Source organism: Hippocampus guttulatus, chromosome 7 (assembly GCF_054856545.1).
Source record: "Hippocampus guttulatus isolate MCC_2025c chromosome 7, RoL_Hgut_1.0, whole genome shotgun sequence".
Lineage (NCBI taxonomy): Eukaryota > Metazoa > Chordata > Actinopteri > Syngnathiformes > Syngnathidae > Hippocampus > Hippocampus guttulatus.
In genome coordinates, this window is record NC_141267.1 from 13,920,604 (window position 1) to 13,937,994 (window position 17,391).

Below are 17,391 nucleotides of genomic sequence, written 5' to 3' on the forward strand. Positions count from 1 at the left end.
ACCATGTATAGTAAGGCGTTTTTAGCCGTAAAAAAAATGACCATGTGTCGTAAGGCGTTTTTAGCCGAAAAAAACGACCATGTATAGTAAGGCGTTTTTAGCCATAAAAAAACGACCATGTATAGTAAGGTGTTTTTAGCCGTAAAAAAATGACCATGTATAATAAGGCGTTTTTAGCCGTAAAAAAAAAGACCATGTATAGTAAGGCGTTTTTAACCGAAAAAAACGACCATGTATAGTAAGGCGTTTTTAGCTGAAAAAAATGACCATGTATAATAAGGCGTTTTAACCCGAAAAAAATGACCACGTATAGTAAGGCGTTTTTAGACGAAAAAAACGACCATGTATAGTAAGGATTTTTTAGCCGAAAAAAACGACCATGTATAGTAAGGCGTTTTTAGCCGAAAAAAACGTCCATGTATAGTAAGGCGTTTTAACCCGAAAAAAATGACCATGTATAGTAAGGCGTTTTTAGCTGAAAAAAACGACCATGTAAAGTAAGAGGTTTTTAGGTGAAAAAAACGAGCATGTATAGTAAGGCGTTTTTAGCTGAGAAAAACTACCATGTATAGTAAGGCGTTTTTAGCCAAAACAAACGACCATGTATATAAGGCGTTTTTAGCTGAAAAAAACGACCATGTATAGTAAGGCGTTTTTAGCCGAAAAAAACGACCATGTATAGTAAGGCGTTTTTAGCTGAAAAAAACAAGCATGTATGTATAGTAAGGCGTTTTTAGCTGAGAAAAATTACCATGTATAGTAAGGCGTTTTTAGCCGTAAAAAAAAAAGACCATTTATAGTAAGGCGTTTTTAGTTGAAAAAAACGACCATGTATAGTAAGGCGTTTTTAGCTGAAAAAAAACGACCATGTATCGTAAGGCGTTTTTAGCCATAAAAAAACAACCATGTATAGTAAGGCGTTTTTAGGCATAAAAAAATGACCATGTATAGAAAGGCGTTTTTAGCCGTAAAAAAGAATGACCATGTATAGTAAGGTGTTTTTAGCCGAAAAAAACAACCATGTATAGTAAGGTGTTTTTAGCTGAAAAAAACGACCATGTATCGTAAGGCGTTTTTAGCTGAAAAAACGACCATGTATAGTAAGGCGTTTTTAGCTGAAAAAACGACCATGTATAGTAAGGCGTTTTTAACCGAAAAAAACGACCATGTATAGTAAGGCGTTTTTAGCTGAAAAAAATGACCATGTATAGTAAGGCGTTTTAACCTGAAAAAAATGACCATCTATAGTAAGGTGTTTTTAGCCGTAAAAAAAATGACCATGTATAATAAGGCGTTTTTAGCCGTAAAAAAAAAGACCATGTATAGTAAGGCGTTTTTAGCCGAAAAAAACGACCATGTATAGTAAGGCGTTTTTAGCTGAAAAAAATGACCATGTATATAGTAAGGCGTTTTTAGCCGAAAAAAACGACCATGTATAGTAAGGCGTTTTTAGCCGAAAAAAACGACCATGTATAGTAAGGCGTTTTTAGCCGTAAAAAAAATGACCATGTATAGTAAGGCGTTTTTAGCCGAAAAAAACGACCATCTATAGTAGGGCGTTTTTAGGTGAAAAAAACGACCATGTAGTAAGGCGTTTTTAGCTGAAAAAAATGACCATGTATAGTAAGGCGTTTTTAGCCATAAAAAAAAAAGACCATGTATAGCAAGGCGTTTTTAGCCGAAAAAAACGACCATGTATAGTAAGGCGTTTTTAGCCGTAAAAAAGAATGACCATGTATAGTAAGGTGTTTTTAGCCGAAAAAAACGACCATGTATAGTAAGGCGTTTTTATCAGAAAAAAATGACCATGTATAGTAGGGCGTTTTTAGCCGAAAAAAACGACCATGTATAATAGTAAGGCGTTTTTAGCCGTAAAAAAATGACCATGTATAGTAAGGCGTTTTTAGGTGAAAAAAAACGACCATGTATAGTAAGGCGTTTTTAGCTGAAAAAAATGACCATGTATAGTAAGGCGTTTTTAGCCATAAAAAAACGACCATGTATAGTAAGGTGTTTTTAGCCGAAAAAAACGACCATGTATAGTAAGGCGTTTTTATCAGAAAAAAAGGACCATGTATCTATCGTAAGGCGTTTTTAGCCGAAAACCCCCCAACCATGTATAGTAAGGCGTTTTAAGCTGAAAAAAATGACCATGTATAGTAAGGCGTTTTAACCTGAAAAAAATGACCATCTATAGTAAGGCGCTTTTAGACGAAAAAAAACGACCATGTATAGTAAGGTGTTTTTAGCCGTAAAAAAAATGACCATGTATAATAAGGCGTTTTTAGCCGTAAAAAAAAAGACCATGTATAGTAAGGCGTTTTTAGCCGAAAAAAACGACCATGTATAGTAAGGCGTTTTTAGCTGAAAAAAATGACAATGTATATAGTAAGGCGTTTTTAGCCGAAAAAAACGACCATGTATAGTAAGGCGTTTTTAGCCGAAAAAAACGACCATGTATAGTAAGGCGTTTTTAGCCGTAAAAAAAATGACCATGTATAGTAAGGCGTTTTTAGCCGTAAAAAAAAAAGACCATGTATAGCAAGGCGTTTTTAGCCGAAAAAAACGACCATGTATAGTAAGGCGTTTTTAGCCGTAAAAAAGAATGACCATGTATAGTAAGGTGTTTTTAGCCGAAAAAAACGACCATGTATAGTAAGGTGTTTTTAGCCGAAAAAAACGACCATGTATAGTAAGGCGTTTTTATCAGAAAAAAAGGACCATGTATCTATCGTAAGGCGTTTTTAGCCGAAAACCCCCCAACCATGTATAGTAAGGCGTTTTAAGCTGAAAAAAACGACCATGTATAGTAAGGCGTTTTTAGCTGAAAAAAACGACCATTTATATTAAGGCGTTTTTAGCCATAAAAAAAAGACCATCTATAGTAAGGTGTTTTTAGCCGTAAAAAAAATGACCATGTATAATAAGGCGTTTTTAGCCGTAAAAAAAAAGACCATGTATAGTAAGGCGTTTTTAGCCGAAAAAAACGACCATGTATAGTAAGGCGTTTTTAGCTGAAAAAAATGACCATGTATATAGTAAGGCGTTTTTAGCCGAAAAAAACGACCATGTATAGTAAGGCGTTTTTAGCCGAAAAAAACGACCATGTATAGTAAGGCGTTTTTAGCCGTAAAAAAAATGACCATGTATAGTAAGGCGTTTTTAGCCGAAAAAAACGACCATCTATAGTAGGGCGTTTTTAGGTGAAAAAAACGACCATGTAGTAAGGCGTTTTTAGCTGAAAAAAATGACCATGTATAGTAAGGCGTTTTTAGCCATAAAAAAAAAAGACCATGTATAGCAAGGCGTTTTTAGCCGAAAAAAACGACCATGTATAGTAAGGCGTTTTTAGCCGTAAAAAAGAATGACCATGTATAGTAAGGTGTTTTTAGCCGAAAAAAACGACCATGTATAGTAAGGCGTTTTTATCAGAAAAAAATGACCATGTATAGTAGGGCGTTTTTAGCCGAAAAAAACGACCATGTATAATAGTAAGGCGTTTTTAGCCGTAAAAAAATGACCATGTATAGTAAGGCGTTTTTAGGTGAAAAAAAACGACCATGTATAGTAAGGCGTTTTTAGCTGAAAAAAATGACCATGTATAGTAAGGCGTTTTTAGCCATAAAAAAACGACCATGTATAGTAAGGTGTTTTTAGCCGAAAAAAACGACCATGTATAGTAAGGCGTTTTTATCAGAAAAAAAGGACCATGTATCTATCGTAAGGCGTTTTTAGCCGAAAACCCCCCAACCATGTATAGTAAGGCGTTTTAAGCTGAAAAAAATGACCATGTATAGTAAGGCGTTTTAACCTGAAAAAAATGACCATCTATAGTAAGGCGCTTTTAGACGAAAAAAAACGACCATGTATAGTAAGGTGTTTTTAGCCGTAAAAAAAATGACCATGTATAATAAGGCGTTTTTAGCCGTAAAAAAAAAGACCATGTATAGTAAGGCGTTTTTAGCCGAAAAAAACGACCATGTATAGTAAGGCGTTTTTAGCTGAAAAAAATGACAATGTATATAGTAAGGCGTTTTTAGCCGAAAAAAACGACCATGTATAGTAAGGCGTTTTTAGCCGAAAAAAACGACCATGTATAGTAAGGCGTTTTTAGCCGTAAAAAAAATGACCATGTATAGTAAGGCGTTTTTAGCCGTAAAAAAAAAAGACCATGTATAGCAAGGCGTTTTTAGCCGAAAAAAACGACCATGTATAGTAAGGCGTTTTTAGCCGTAAAAAAGAATGACCATGTATAGTAAGGTGTTTTTAGCCGAAAAAAACGACCATGTATAGTAAGGTGTTTTTAGCCGAAAAAAACGACCATGTATAGTAAGGCGTTTTTATCAGAAAAAAAGGACCATGTATCTATCGTAAGGCGTTTTTAGCCGAAAACCCCCCAACCATGTATAGTAAGGCGTTTTAAGCTGAAAAAAACGACCATGTATAGTAAGGCGTTTTTAGCTGAAAAAAACGACCATTTATATTAAGGCGTTTTTAGCCATAAAAAAAAGACCATGTATAGCAAGGCGTTTTTAGCCGAAAAAAACGACCATGTATAGTAGGGCGTTTTTAGCCGAAAAAAACGACCATGTATAGTAAGGCGTTTTTAGCTGAAAAAAAGCGACCATGTATATAGTAAGGCGTTTTTAGCCGAAAAAAACGACCATGTATAGTAAGGCGTTTTTAGACGAAAAAAAATGACCATGTATAGTAAGGCGTTTTTAGCCGAAAAAAACGACCATCTATAGTAGGGCGTTTTTAGGTGAAAAAAACGACCATGTAGTAAGGCGTTTTTAGCTGAAAAAAATGACCATGTATAGTAAGGCGTTTTTAGCCATAAAAAAAAAAGACCATGTATAGCAAGGCGTTTTTAGCCGAAAAAAACGACCATGTATAGTAAGGCGTTTTTAGCCGTAAAAAAGAATGACCATGTATAGTAAGGTGTTTTTAGCCGAAAAAAACGACCATGTATAGTAAGGCGTTTTTATCAGAAAAAAATGACCATGTATAGTAGGGCGTTTTTAGCCGAAAAAAACGACCATGTATAATAGTAAGGCGTTTTTAGCCGTAAAAAAATGACCATGTATAGTAAGGCGTTTTTAGGTGAAAAAAAACGACCATGTATAGTAAGGCGTTTTTAGCTGAAAAAAATGACCATGTATAGTAAGGCGTTTTTAGCCATAAAAAAATGACCATGTATAGTAAGGTGTTTTTAGACGAAAAAAATGACCATGTATAGTAAGGCGTTTTTAGCTGAAAAAACGACCATGTATAGTAAGGCGTTTTTAGCCATAAAAAAATGACCATGTATAGTAAGGTGTTTTTAGACGAAAAAAAACGACCATGTATAGTAAGGCGTTTTTAGCCATAAAAAAATGACCATGTATAGTAAGGCGTTTTTAGGTGAAAAAAACGACCATGTATAGTAAGGCGTTTTTAGCTGAAAAAAACGACCATGTATAGTAAGGCGTTTTTATCAGAAAAAAACGACCATGTATAGTAAGGCGTTTTTAGCTGAAAAAAACGACCATGTATAGTAAGGCGTTTTTAGCCGAAAAAAACGACCATGTATAGTAAGGCGTTTTTATCAGAAAAAAAGGACCATGTATAGTAAGGCGTTTTTAGACAAAAAAATGACCATGTATAGTAAGGTGTTTTTAGACGAAAAAAATGACCATGTATAGTAAGGCGTTTTTAGCTGAAAAAAAACGACCATGTATAGTAAGGCGTTTTTAGCTGAACAAAACGACCATGTATAGTAAGGCGTTTTTATCAGAAAAAAAGGACCATGTGTCGTAAGGCGTTTTTAGCCGAAAAATAGACCATGTATCGTAAGGCGTTTTAACACAAAAAAAATGACCATGTATAGTAAGGCAATTTTAGCCGAAAAAAACGACTATGTACAGTAAGGCGTTTTTAGCTGAAAAAAAACGCCCATGTATAGTAAGGCATTTTTAGCCGAAAAAAACCACCATGTATCGTAAGGCGTTTTAACACAAAAAAAAAAGACCATGTATAGTAAGGCGTTTTTAGCCGAAAAAAAACGACTATGTATAGTAAGGCGTTTTTAGCCGTAAAAAAAATGACCATGTGTCGTAAGGCGTTTTTAGCCGAAAAATAGACCATGTATCGTAAGGCGTTTTAACACAAAAAAAATGACCATGTATAGTAAGGCGAATTTAGCCGAAAAAAACGACTATGTACAGTAAGGCGTTTTTAGCTGAAAAAAACGCCCATATATAGTAAGGCGTTTTTAGACGAAAAAAACGACCAAATTTTAGTAAGGCGTTTTTAGCCGTAAAAAAAATGACCATGTGTCGTAAGGCGTTTTTAGCCGAAAAAAACGACCATGTATCGTAAGGCGTTTTAACACAAAAAAAATGACCATGTATAGTAAGAGGTTTTTAGCTGAAAAAAACGACCATGTATCGTAAGGCGTTTTAACCCGAAAAAAAATACCATGTATAGCATTGGTGTCAAACTCATTTTACATTGTGGGCCACATAGGGCCTCGGTAGATGTCAAGTGGGCCGGACCATTAAAAGTTATACCAAACATCTGCTATAAATAACCAAAATAATATATCTTTCCTTTGTTTTGGTCTAAAGATGCACAAGAACACTAGGAAAATGTTGAAATTCAATGTACATATCTTTCACAAAACATTTCATGAAGCACCATTTCCTTAGACAAATGTGCAATTTATTTTTATAATTCACATTCGGTCAAACCTCAGTCTTTGAACGTCTCGGTTCTCGACCAATTCAGTTTTCGACCAAAAATGTTGAGGTTTTTATGCCTCGAATGAAGAACAAATTTCGGTTCGCGAACAAACTGAGTGCACTTGAATGCACCATTTGACTCCTCTCGCCTTCCTTACACGAGGAAGTCACGCTTCCTCGGGTAGACGAGGAACTCACGCTTCCTCGTGTTGCTTTCCATTGTGAGCAGACGTGTTCAAGAAACATTTTTATTTGAAAAAGAGCATGTTTCGGTTTTCGAACAGCCTTCTGGAACAGATTATGGATGAAAACCGAGGTTTGACATTATATGCATTGCATCTGATCCCACTGACTGTACAAAGGCACAAAAAATTAACAAGTAATTGATCTTGAAAAATATAGTAATGCACTTTTAAGATTAAACGAGATTTATAAAGAAAGGCATTTTTAAACCATTTACACAAGCATATAAAATCTAAATGTAATTCCTGCCTCTTTTTGTCAATGGACGCTACAGCTTCGTGTTTGCTTTCAAAACTTAGCTTGTAGCAGACGTGTGCACATTTTCAGCATGACGTCTCTGATCCACTGGTGAAAGGACACTTTGATCCTCTCCTCTTTCATCTATAACTGCTTCAGACAACAAAGTGTATGCAGAAAAGTGGTGAAGATTGCACGACTGTCTGTGTCCTATGTGTTGTGTTGTGTTATTTTGACTTCAAAATGGCGCCGCGTGAGTGGCTGCCTTTCCAGCAGCTCCTATATTTTCTGTATATATTCTGTGCTGGGTCTGTCTCAGTGACAGACTGAGGCTGCCGTTGTCTTCTTCTCTGATCAAAACAATGTTGCCTTTTCCTCTGATCAAAACAGTGTGTTTTTACCTAGCGGATATTCCATGAATTGCACTTTATTAAAAATATTCATTCCGTGTCTTTTATGCATTTTTTCACTTTTAAATTATCCCGTGGGACTGACCAAACTTCCTTGCGGGACGGTTCCGGCCCGCATGTTTGACACCGATGTTCTTGGCGATCGTGAATAAAGTGCAAATAAAACACCCATTACGCACACTACCAAAATGTGCAAGCCAACTTTCTGCATTGTTTCAAGATGCTTTGTTGATCAGGGCAACTCCGCTGGAATAGTTGAGACGCAAGTCTCGTCTGGATGCTTGCGGGGTGCTCTCTGCTGGTCCCAACGGGGCCGGGGGCTGAAGAACCTGCAAAACCCATAGGTTCGCGGTGAAATCCAACTTCGTTTCAGATTGGGGAGGAAACATCGGATGACTTTCTGAGGGCCCCGATAACTTTTCCCCCTCAAAGTATTCACTGTGTATCAGTCAACATGTCAGAAACATTTCGGTCTCAAACTCCAGCAGAGGGCTCGCCATTGGCAAGGGGAAACAATCAACCCGATTTCGCTTTGCAATGTGAGCTAACAGCAGTAAGAATCATTGTAAAATTAGACCGCAAACTCGCAAGAGGCTCGCGCCCGTCGTCGATGGTGTTGACAAGGTCTTTAGGAAACGGAAGGGCGCCGTCTACTGGTGACCAATAGGAATGACAAACCTTCGACTGAAGTAGCTCTCAACTTTACAAGTACAGTCCCACCGAAAAAATACAACTCTCTGGGTACCTTGATCAGGTGCTGTCTCACCATGTTGGTCTTTGTCGTTGTGTTTATGATCCTCTGGACGAGTTGGAACTGGGAAAGTCAATTCCTTAGTCTGTCTGTGGCTGCGCAGATGCAACGGCGCATGTGCTCAGCGTGCACTCCATGCAGTCCCTACCAAGCCCGTCGCCCCTCCCCTTCCTCTTCTGGTCTACCTCTCTGAGCACGGCAGCTGAGCCACTGCCAAACCTTGCTTCAGACACGTGAAAAAGAGATAGTGACATAGAGAGGGGGGGGGGGGGGGAGAGCGAGAGAGCGAGAGAGAGAGAGAGGGAAAATGACAGAGCCGGCTCTCATCGTTCACTTCAAAGAGCCGATTCTTTGTACCGGCTCGTTTGCGACCGACACATCACTAGTGGAGACAGTGGCGATGATGGCTTGGAAACAGTCAAGAGGTCTTGCGGAGGCCACAGTTCAAGCTCGCACAGCCACCGACTTGCAAGTCTACTTTCAACCAGAACATGTCTGTCATACCAAAATTGATCCGTGAGGGGCAGCAATGGTGCCACAGGGCATCCCAACTGGCAAGAAATACAGTCGGAGAGAGAAGTAGACAAGGAGGTGGCTCGACTGTTTTCTGAGAAGACCAAGGAGGGGAGGGGGGGGGGACTCTTAACACACCCTCAACATGAGATATCATAAATGATCTTTTTTTAGAGACATGCAATCATTAATTTGGATGGACGGTGGGGAAATGCTCAAATTTGGCCCAATTATTTTGTATTTGGCCCTGCTTAAGTCACCAAAGTTCATGGTTTGGCCTTCTCAAGGACGCCAGCAGATAAAGACGTTTGAGGGTGAAGTCAAAGGTTAGAGTAAGGTTAGTTGTCGTCAAGTCGCACGTGCAATAAAGGTCACCTGTATGTGCATTAGTTACTTTAGTGTGCCTTTGATTAATAATCTGTGTGTGTGTGTGCGCGGGAGCAGTCAAGTGTGGAGTGTTAAATGGGGGCTCCTCGCTGTATGCGTTAATAACAAAACACCCTTGGATGGTATTGATTCACCAATCTCATTCCCATCTGTCCTTCGAAGGCTCCCTTCATCATCCTGGTCCTGGAGTGCCCTTCACCCAAACGCTTCCTCCCCCAGCCTCCCCCTCAGCAGTCCTCTGTTTAACCGCCACCCATCATCAGCCCCTCGCTGTCAGCCCCTCGCCATCATATGGTAATACAGTTCCGAGTCATCAATGTGAATCATCGCCACAGTGATTGCCAAGTTCTGTTTTGTTCAGGCAAAGTTGGCCAAGGTCAACAAAAAGGCACTTCCATTCTCACATTTTAGTAACATTAAAAAAAAAAAAACCCTGCTGTGACAGTATATGCTTCACATGAGTCGTATGGAATAATCCGCGTCACTCTGTGCCCACGCAGCGTGAGCACACTTCATTTCCTCAAGCGTCGGTTGGCACTGCACATAAAGTACATGTGCAGCAATCTTACAGTGTGTAATGCATGCCAGCGTACACTCATGGGGAGACTTTCTACAAAATCTTGGAAGTCTGTAGACATTTCTCTATTTGGAGGTGTTGAATGGAGTTCAGCAACCGTGGCCAAGAGGGTTCGGTTGGCACCTGCCATCCTAGGGACCCCCTTCAAGACTTTCCTTCTCCCTGACCAGGGTGATACTAGTTTGGGATTTTTCAGTGTGGGCTTTCCTGAAAGAATCCACTTCTTTATACAAACAGTGTAGTCCAGCACCCTGTAATCTGATAACGTGATAAACTGTCCACCGTAGTAACCGCTGTCCCTGAAAGGGTTAAATAGACTGAATCGTCTATTTAATCAGGATTCAAGATTTGAAGATACGCGGTTCAGGATTCGCGACTCAAGATTCGCGGTTCGAGATTCGCGGTTCAGGTTCACAACAGTGCCAAAATAACAACAACATGACAAATAATAATCATCACGATTGAGCCTGAACAAAGTCAAACACTAAAAAGATGATTCACGTTCCCGTTCTCCTCATATGCACTTCCACAAACTTATTTCCTTTCTAGTCAACTGTTTGCGCTCAGTAAAAACTAAACATAAGCAGAACAACAGTGAATAACATTAACTTGCCAATGTGCTCCTTATTCTGCTCCTAATCATGCTGCTGCATGTTGGTAATGACTTGCTGTTGTGGCAACGCTTTCTGTATTTATGTCATGAGCATCGGGGGAAGAGGAGAAATAGTACAGCGCAAAAGCATCATTTGATGCAGTACACGTTGTGATTATGACATGACAGCTGATTGGCACACGGAGCTACGTCACGATCACAAATGTTGAAACGAACAACCGCTCGGGGTCACACTCACACCTACGGACAATTTAAAGCTTTCAGTTAACTTGCCATGCATGTTTTTGGAATGTGGGAGGAAACTGGAGTGCCCGGAGAAAACCCACGCAGGCACGGGGGGAGAACATGCAAACTCCACACAGGAAGGCCAGAGCCGGGATCGAACCCACGACCTCTGCACTGTGAGGATGTGATAACCAGTTGTCCACCTTTATATACAGTATATTCACATATAAACACACATTTAATACATACATACACACACACACATACTGTATATATATATATATATATATAAAATATACATATATATCTATATCTCTCTCTCTCTCGCTATGTATACTGTATATATATGTATATATATACAGGTATATACTGTATACTGTACACACACAAACTAAAACTAATAGTAAAACTCGTAAAAATTAAGCGTTTTTGACAAAATCTAAACTGATAAAAACAAACAAACCGGCTCTAAAAACATTTAAAACAGACTGAATTAAAAAAAAAGAAAAACTGATGAAGTTTCTTGGACTAGTAATAGATACAAAACTATCCTGGAAGCCACACATAGATAACATAATAAAAAAAATATCCAAAACTATCGGGATACTCCACAAAACGAAGGATGTGTTGAGTAAGAGCTCCTTGTATACATTATATTACTCATTATTACTCCCATATATGACCTACTGTGTAGAAATATGGGGAAAGGCTTGTAAAACAAACACACTCCCTGTTTTAAAACTACAAAAAAAAGCAATCAGAATAATCAATAGGTCTAAATATATAGAACCCACAAATCCAATATTCATCAAATTAAACACAATGAAATTCTACGACTTGGTTGACTTCAAGATTACCCAACTAATGTATAAAGTACATAACAATCTCCTCTGCCAAAATATCCAGCAGCTTTTTGAAATTAGAGAGAGCTGTTATCATCTAAGGGGTACAAATCAATACAAAAAATCCAGAACAAGAACAAACATCAAACATAGGTGTGTATCAGTAATAGGTGTCAACCTGTGGAACAAGCTTGAAACGGACCTGAAAATGAGCAAATCGTTGGAGGAGTTCAAAAACCAATTCAAAAGATTAGTACAAAAAAACGACATGAATCAGAATTAAAAAGATACATTTGAAATACTTATAAAATATAGTAAGACAACCGTTTGTTCTTGTTTTCGATTTGATCAACTTATCACAGAAATGAAAATTATAATGAATATCAGAAAATTGAAATACAAAAGGAGAAAGAATAACTATATAAATACAAACCAAAAGGTGTATAAATAGAATAGTATAGTATACATAAGGGTAAAAGCATTTGATGATATGTAGATTTTTCTTTTCTTCTTTGTTTTGAAAAATGATCAAATCAAATTGCTACAAAATAAGGGGTAGGACTAGATAAGTTACTTACTTCTTCCTACTCCCTTGAGCATACAACCGTGATGATGTGTGTGTGTGTATGAGAAATCCAAAACTATTATCACCCCGAGAGATGCTAACCACTCATTGACTGTGTTGCCCATGAAGAAAACATGTTTGGGTTCATTTGTCGAGGAACACTTGACTCCAAATGGAAAAGTGCTGTGAAACGGTGGCATGGTGTCAACCCGACTGTTCTTGGTCAAGAGCCTTCTCGCACTCTCCACTCCGCCCTTCGGTCTGTCTTCGGTTTATCCGCCCACGCTGTTTTCTGTTGCTTTAGCTCTTTTCACGCCACCACCATCTCTTCCTTCAACTTTGTCTGCTGCCATTTTTCCTCATCTCTCAGCGCTTCTAGCCTCCTTCCTCCTCTGGAAGAGTCATCAAATGAAGATTAAAGAGCCTTCACTCACTCACAACCACGCACACACACACACGCTCTCCCTCAGGAAACCTTCACACAATTATGTCTAGAATGGGATTTATTCTCAGCCTTCAACAACTCATTAACTGCATATTGCAAATTGTATGTTTCAGCAGAAAGCATTGATGAGGAACACTGGCAACGGGGAGCTTCGGGGGAGGCCAGAACGATTCCGACGCGTGCTACCTCCCTCATTTGCATTTCACATATCATACAGTGGATGTATATTCAGTGTACCGGCACTTGCGTTGGGGTGGCGGGCGGGGGTTGATTAAGGTTCATATTACCATGCAGTGACCTACAGGTCAAATATTTGCCAACTTTTTTATTTGCACTCAGCATTGTGGCATAAATATAATAATGATACACGCACGCACGCACACACACACAAGAAAAATATGCTTTCTGCAGTCAGTGGCGACATGCGGCACTAGTTTGCGAGTCAAATCACACAGTGTCAAGCTTGGGTAATTTGGTATTACTATGATGGATTTGCACTTTGAATATATGTACAATATATTTCTACATACACAATAAAGCTCACTTTTGATGGACACCCTCATTGATCAATGTGACAATCAACGGCGTTTACTTCCATTCAGTGTCAAGTGTCAAGACGGCATATGTTGTTTTCACCTGTTAGTTGGTTGCTTTGGCATTTCATGCGTTTTAGTACAAGCCATTGGGACGTGGCATATATAGTACACTCACAGTGTGAATAAAAAGAACATATTTTCCAGTAATTGAGTTGATAGACACACCGCCATCTTTACATCTTGGCAGAAGTCTGCGTTTCAACCGAGTGTCTTTGTAGTTGGAATGCCCTTATGAAATTGCTTCTTTATTATTCTAATTGCCATTTTTAGGTCTTTTCCAAATACAAACATTTATTTAAATTTTTTTTTTAATGCTTGATGGACAACAATGGCACTGTGACAGTAAAATGAAAAATTTAGCCCCCCCCAAAGCCAGTTCCACCTCACAACATGAAAATTGTTTGGCACCTTCATGCTGAACAGACACAAGAACCCAAAAACCCAGAAAGACACAGGAGGTTTTGCAGCCTTTTCGCATTAGTAATGTCCCCCAATTTCTCGGTTCAGCAACTGCTACACTACAAAAATGGTGTACTGAATTTATTCAAAGCATGGTCGACTGGTTAGCATGCCGGTCTCAAAGGGCAAAGGTGCAGGTTTCGATTGCGGTTCCGGCCTTCCTGTGTGGAGTTTGCATGTTCTCCCCGTGCCTGCGTGGCTTTTCTCCGGGTACTCCTATTTCCTCCAAAACATGCACAGCAGGTTAATGGAACACTCAAAATTGTCCCTAGGTGTGATTGTAAGCGCGGATAGTTGTTCGTTTATGTGTGCCATGTGAGTGGCTGGCACTTTTTTGAATATAGTCCCTCTAAATCATATTGTGGGTGGGACTGGAACATCCCCGACGATAAACGACTGTTCATCAGTTCCGTTTGGCAATTTTCAGCTGTCCTGCTCGAGATTTTGTCTGATTGTGACCAAATTTGAACCATTTAAACAAGCCTGATGGGCAACATTAAATGTGAAAAATGTGAGCTTTCATCATGGCGGCAACGTTTGATGACACGCCATAAAACATGAAAACTCCAATAAGCAGCTCCGCAAATGTCTTGCGTGTGATGAAATTCTCGCCCTGAGGAGATTCATAGATGCTCCCACTCCTCACAGAAAAGTATGTATGTAATTACTCCACTCCTGTCACTTGGCTTCCTTCAAACTCTGTATACTCGCGCAATGTTGTATGTCGCACACGTAATGGAAAATCTCTTCACCGGGGAACAATTAAAAAAATAAAAATCTGCTTGCATTTATTGTTGGGCTTATCAGTGTGATGGAAAGGTACTGAAAGTGTGTGTATGTTGCATCCGCACAAACGCACGCTTCCACGGGGTGGAATGAGTCAGAGTCTAAAATTAGCAGCTCCTTTCCAAGGGCTGTTTTAATTGAAGATGGTGCATGGGATAGGTTAACAGCGCAGTTAGTGCAGCTTGATGGCGCAGGAAGAGGGAGAGAACGTTCATCCTGGAGCAGGTCAAACGATGAATGTTGCTCAGCTCCGAGGGGACCGACACTTTAGCGTGAACAGTACTTTTCGCCTGCAACACCCACTCCCTGTGTGTTCTTAACTTCAACACGTAAGAATTCAATTAGAGTTGCGGCGGCGATTCAGATGTGATGTTTCACTATCTCTGTTGCTCTGGCATAAAACAGAATAAACACAAGATGCACCATGTTTTTTGCGTCCACCACCTTTTGCGTCATACCATACTTCTCATAACTACAGTATACCATAATTTCTTAAGTACTTGAATAAACGGTAATACCCATCCCCCAAATTGAACTCTTACAGAGGGATTTTCCTATGTATAATACGCTGGTCTGCTGCATGTTTGGAGAGGCTGGCAGCTGGCACAGGTAGCAGCAGGAGCTAGTTTCCAGAGCGAGACGGAATAGCGACGCAAGAAGGGCTGAGTTTCCTATGCGAAATGTTCAAAGCTAGCCAAAAGCAAACTGTAATGTGATGGAAAGCAGGTGGACTATATTCGATAAACAGAAAAAGAGTATTTAGTTTTCATAAGCGAGTATCGTAGTAAAGACGTAACACGTCCATTCGTGAGCCAGCAGCGGAACCATTTTTTGGGGGGGAAGGTTGTCAGGAGGCAAAATAACAAAGCCAGACTGTAGCCTAAAGCTATTTTCTTAACAGGCTATTTCATCTGAACAATATTTTTACAAGACTGCCACCTAGTGTTCAGTCAGAGAACATAAAGTGCCTACGGACCTGCACTTCACGAATGATCAATCCAGCCGGTTAAGAAAGTTGGCTGTGTTGTATCACTCGGTACTGGCCCACCATGCTGGTGGCTAGAATGTATAAAAGTAAAGTTTTTATTATTATTATTATTCTATCATCGTAACTATTTTGGTTTTGTGCAATACTGGGACAGAAGCACTTTAAATGGATGGAGGACGGACGGGGAAAACAAGGTAGGGTGCCCATCTCTGTTAAGGACAATCAATAATGGAAAATGAAATAGATGAATGGACTTTCAGGGGCATTTTACTTTAGTGGTGATCATTTTTCTAGTGTATAACTGAAGCACAAATCCAACTTTACAGGAGGAGTAATCAATTATGCTCCTTTTTACTGGGTGGATCGTGAAATTGAAAGGGGGGGGGCAAATACGGTGGTGAGAAAGAAAAGGAGGTAAAGTGGGTCATACAGGAGCTTGGACGGGGGTTAGGATGAAGGGACAGCATGGCCTGTCGAAACGTTATTGATGCAGCCTGTGTACCCCCCCTGTAGAATCCCCCCCCCCCCCCGCCACCCTTTTGACCAGCAATTACACCTCTCCAAATGATGATCCATACCAGCAGAGCAGACTTGACCACGTATTGGGGATGGATTGAACTCTGTCTCCTCCTCTCCCATCTCTTTCTCCCGCACTCGCTGCCTCTCGCCCCCGTGTTCGCCGATGGAGACGGATGGCACCGGGCCACTGGCCTCGGCCCCTGCAGATTGATTATTGATCAGCGGGACAGTGATGGATTGAGGGCTGGAGAGGGCTGTGGGTGGAGGCAGAGGTGCAGAAGTGAGAGGATTTCAAGGAATTGATGTTGTAAAAAGTGGGCTTGAATGATGACGCCGTGGCGACAGGTGGGCGCCGCTAAACTGCCACCTCAAGAGGGAGCTATTGACCTAACCGCCAGAATTCGAGCAAACTACAGCTTTGCGCTTGAGCACGCCCTTCTTTGTTAAAACATGACTTTAGGTTACGTTCAACAAATTAGAATTCAACACAGGTATAAGAGCACAGACCTGCGGCATGGTTTTACCATTTCTGATCAGCAAATCAATGCATAATGGAATAAAGCATCTAAATAGGCCTTTTCGGAATGATGTTACACGTACTTCTGCAATGGCAAAAGGTGGAGTTTCTTTCTCTGATGGCACAATTCTGTATTCTTCATGTGGAAAGTGGACCTATTCCAGTGATGGGACTGGGCCAGCCCGAGACTAGCGAAAATCTGCATATGATTGGTGACCATTGAAATGGTTTGGAGGGGAAAAAAGTGTATTTATTTTTTTAACACCCCAATTTTCTTTTCCCGTAAAAATCCTGGTCTTATCTCACTGGGGTAAATCGGACAACTCCGCAACCGCAAAAAAACCCCCCACACAAAACAAACGATGGCATAGATCAATGAAGGCGGCCCTGGTGGTCCAGTGGTTAGCGCGTCGACCTCACAGTGCAGAGGAACTGGGTTCCATTCCAGCTCCGGCCTCCCGGTGCGGAGTTTGCATGTTCTCCCTGGGCCTGCGTGAGTTTTCTCCGGGTACTCTCCCAAAAAATGCATGGCAGACTGATTGAACACTACAGATTGTCCCTCGGTGTGAGTGTGAGCTCGGATGGTTGTTCGTCTCTGTGTGCCCTGCGATTGGCTGGCGACCGGTTGAGGGTGTCCCCTGCCTACTGCCCGAAGACAGCTGGGATAGGCTTCAGCACCCTCCGCGACCCTTGTGAGGATAAGCGGATCGGAAAATGGATGGATGGATCATTGAGTGGATGCCCTCCAGCTACTACTGTTAAACAGTAATACTAGTCGTGATGTTAGCAGTGTTCGCAGTCTCAAAATTCCTTTTATCATTGCCTCCTGATCCACGGTGAATGAGGTAGACGTTTGCCAATGCGTGTTGATGTTGAATGAAGCTGCCAGCGGCGACACCAAGATGGCTATCGTTAGGCAATATAAGCGAGGCGCCGGAGAGTCACTGTTGCTCTCCGGAGGAGCCGAGAGGTTAAACTGCAATCGCCACACTCTTA

General features: G+C 40.3%; 2 long non-coding RNA genes across 2 annotated transcripts in view; both read right to left on the reverse strand.

Annotated features, from left to right (window-relative positions):
- LOC147202374 (uncharacterized) overlaps positions 1 to 17,391 on the reverse strand; it is a 64,866-nt gene that overhangs the window by 2,043 nt on the left and 45,432 nt on the right. The window contains exon 4 of the long non-coding RNA XR_015101490.1: positions 15,938 to 16,132. This is a non-coding gene — a long non-coding RNA (uncharacterized LOC147202374). The remainder of the gene's footprint in view (positions 1 to 15,937; positions 16,133 to 17,391) is intronic.
- Positions 6,681 to 8,534, reverse strand: LOC147202375 (uncharacterized). Its single transcript, XR_015101494.1, has 2 exons — positions 8,358 to 8,534; positions 6,681 to 7,941 (listed from the first exon to the last, which is right to left on the reverse strand). It is a non-coding gene; the product is annotated as an uncharacterized LOC147202375 (long non-coding RNA).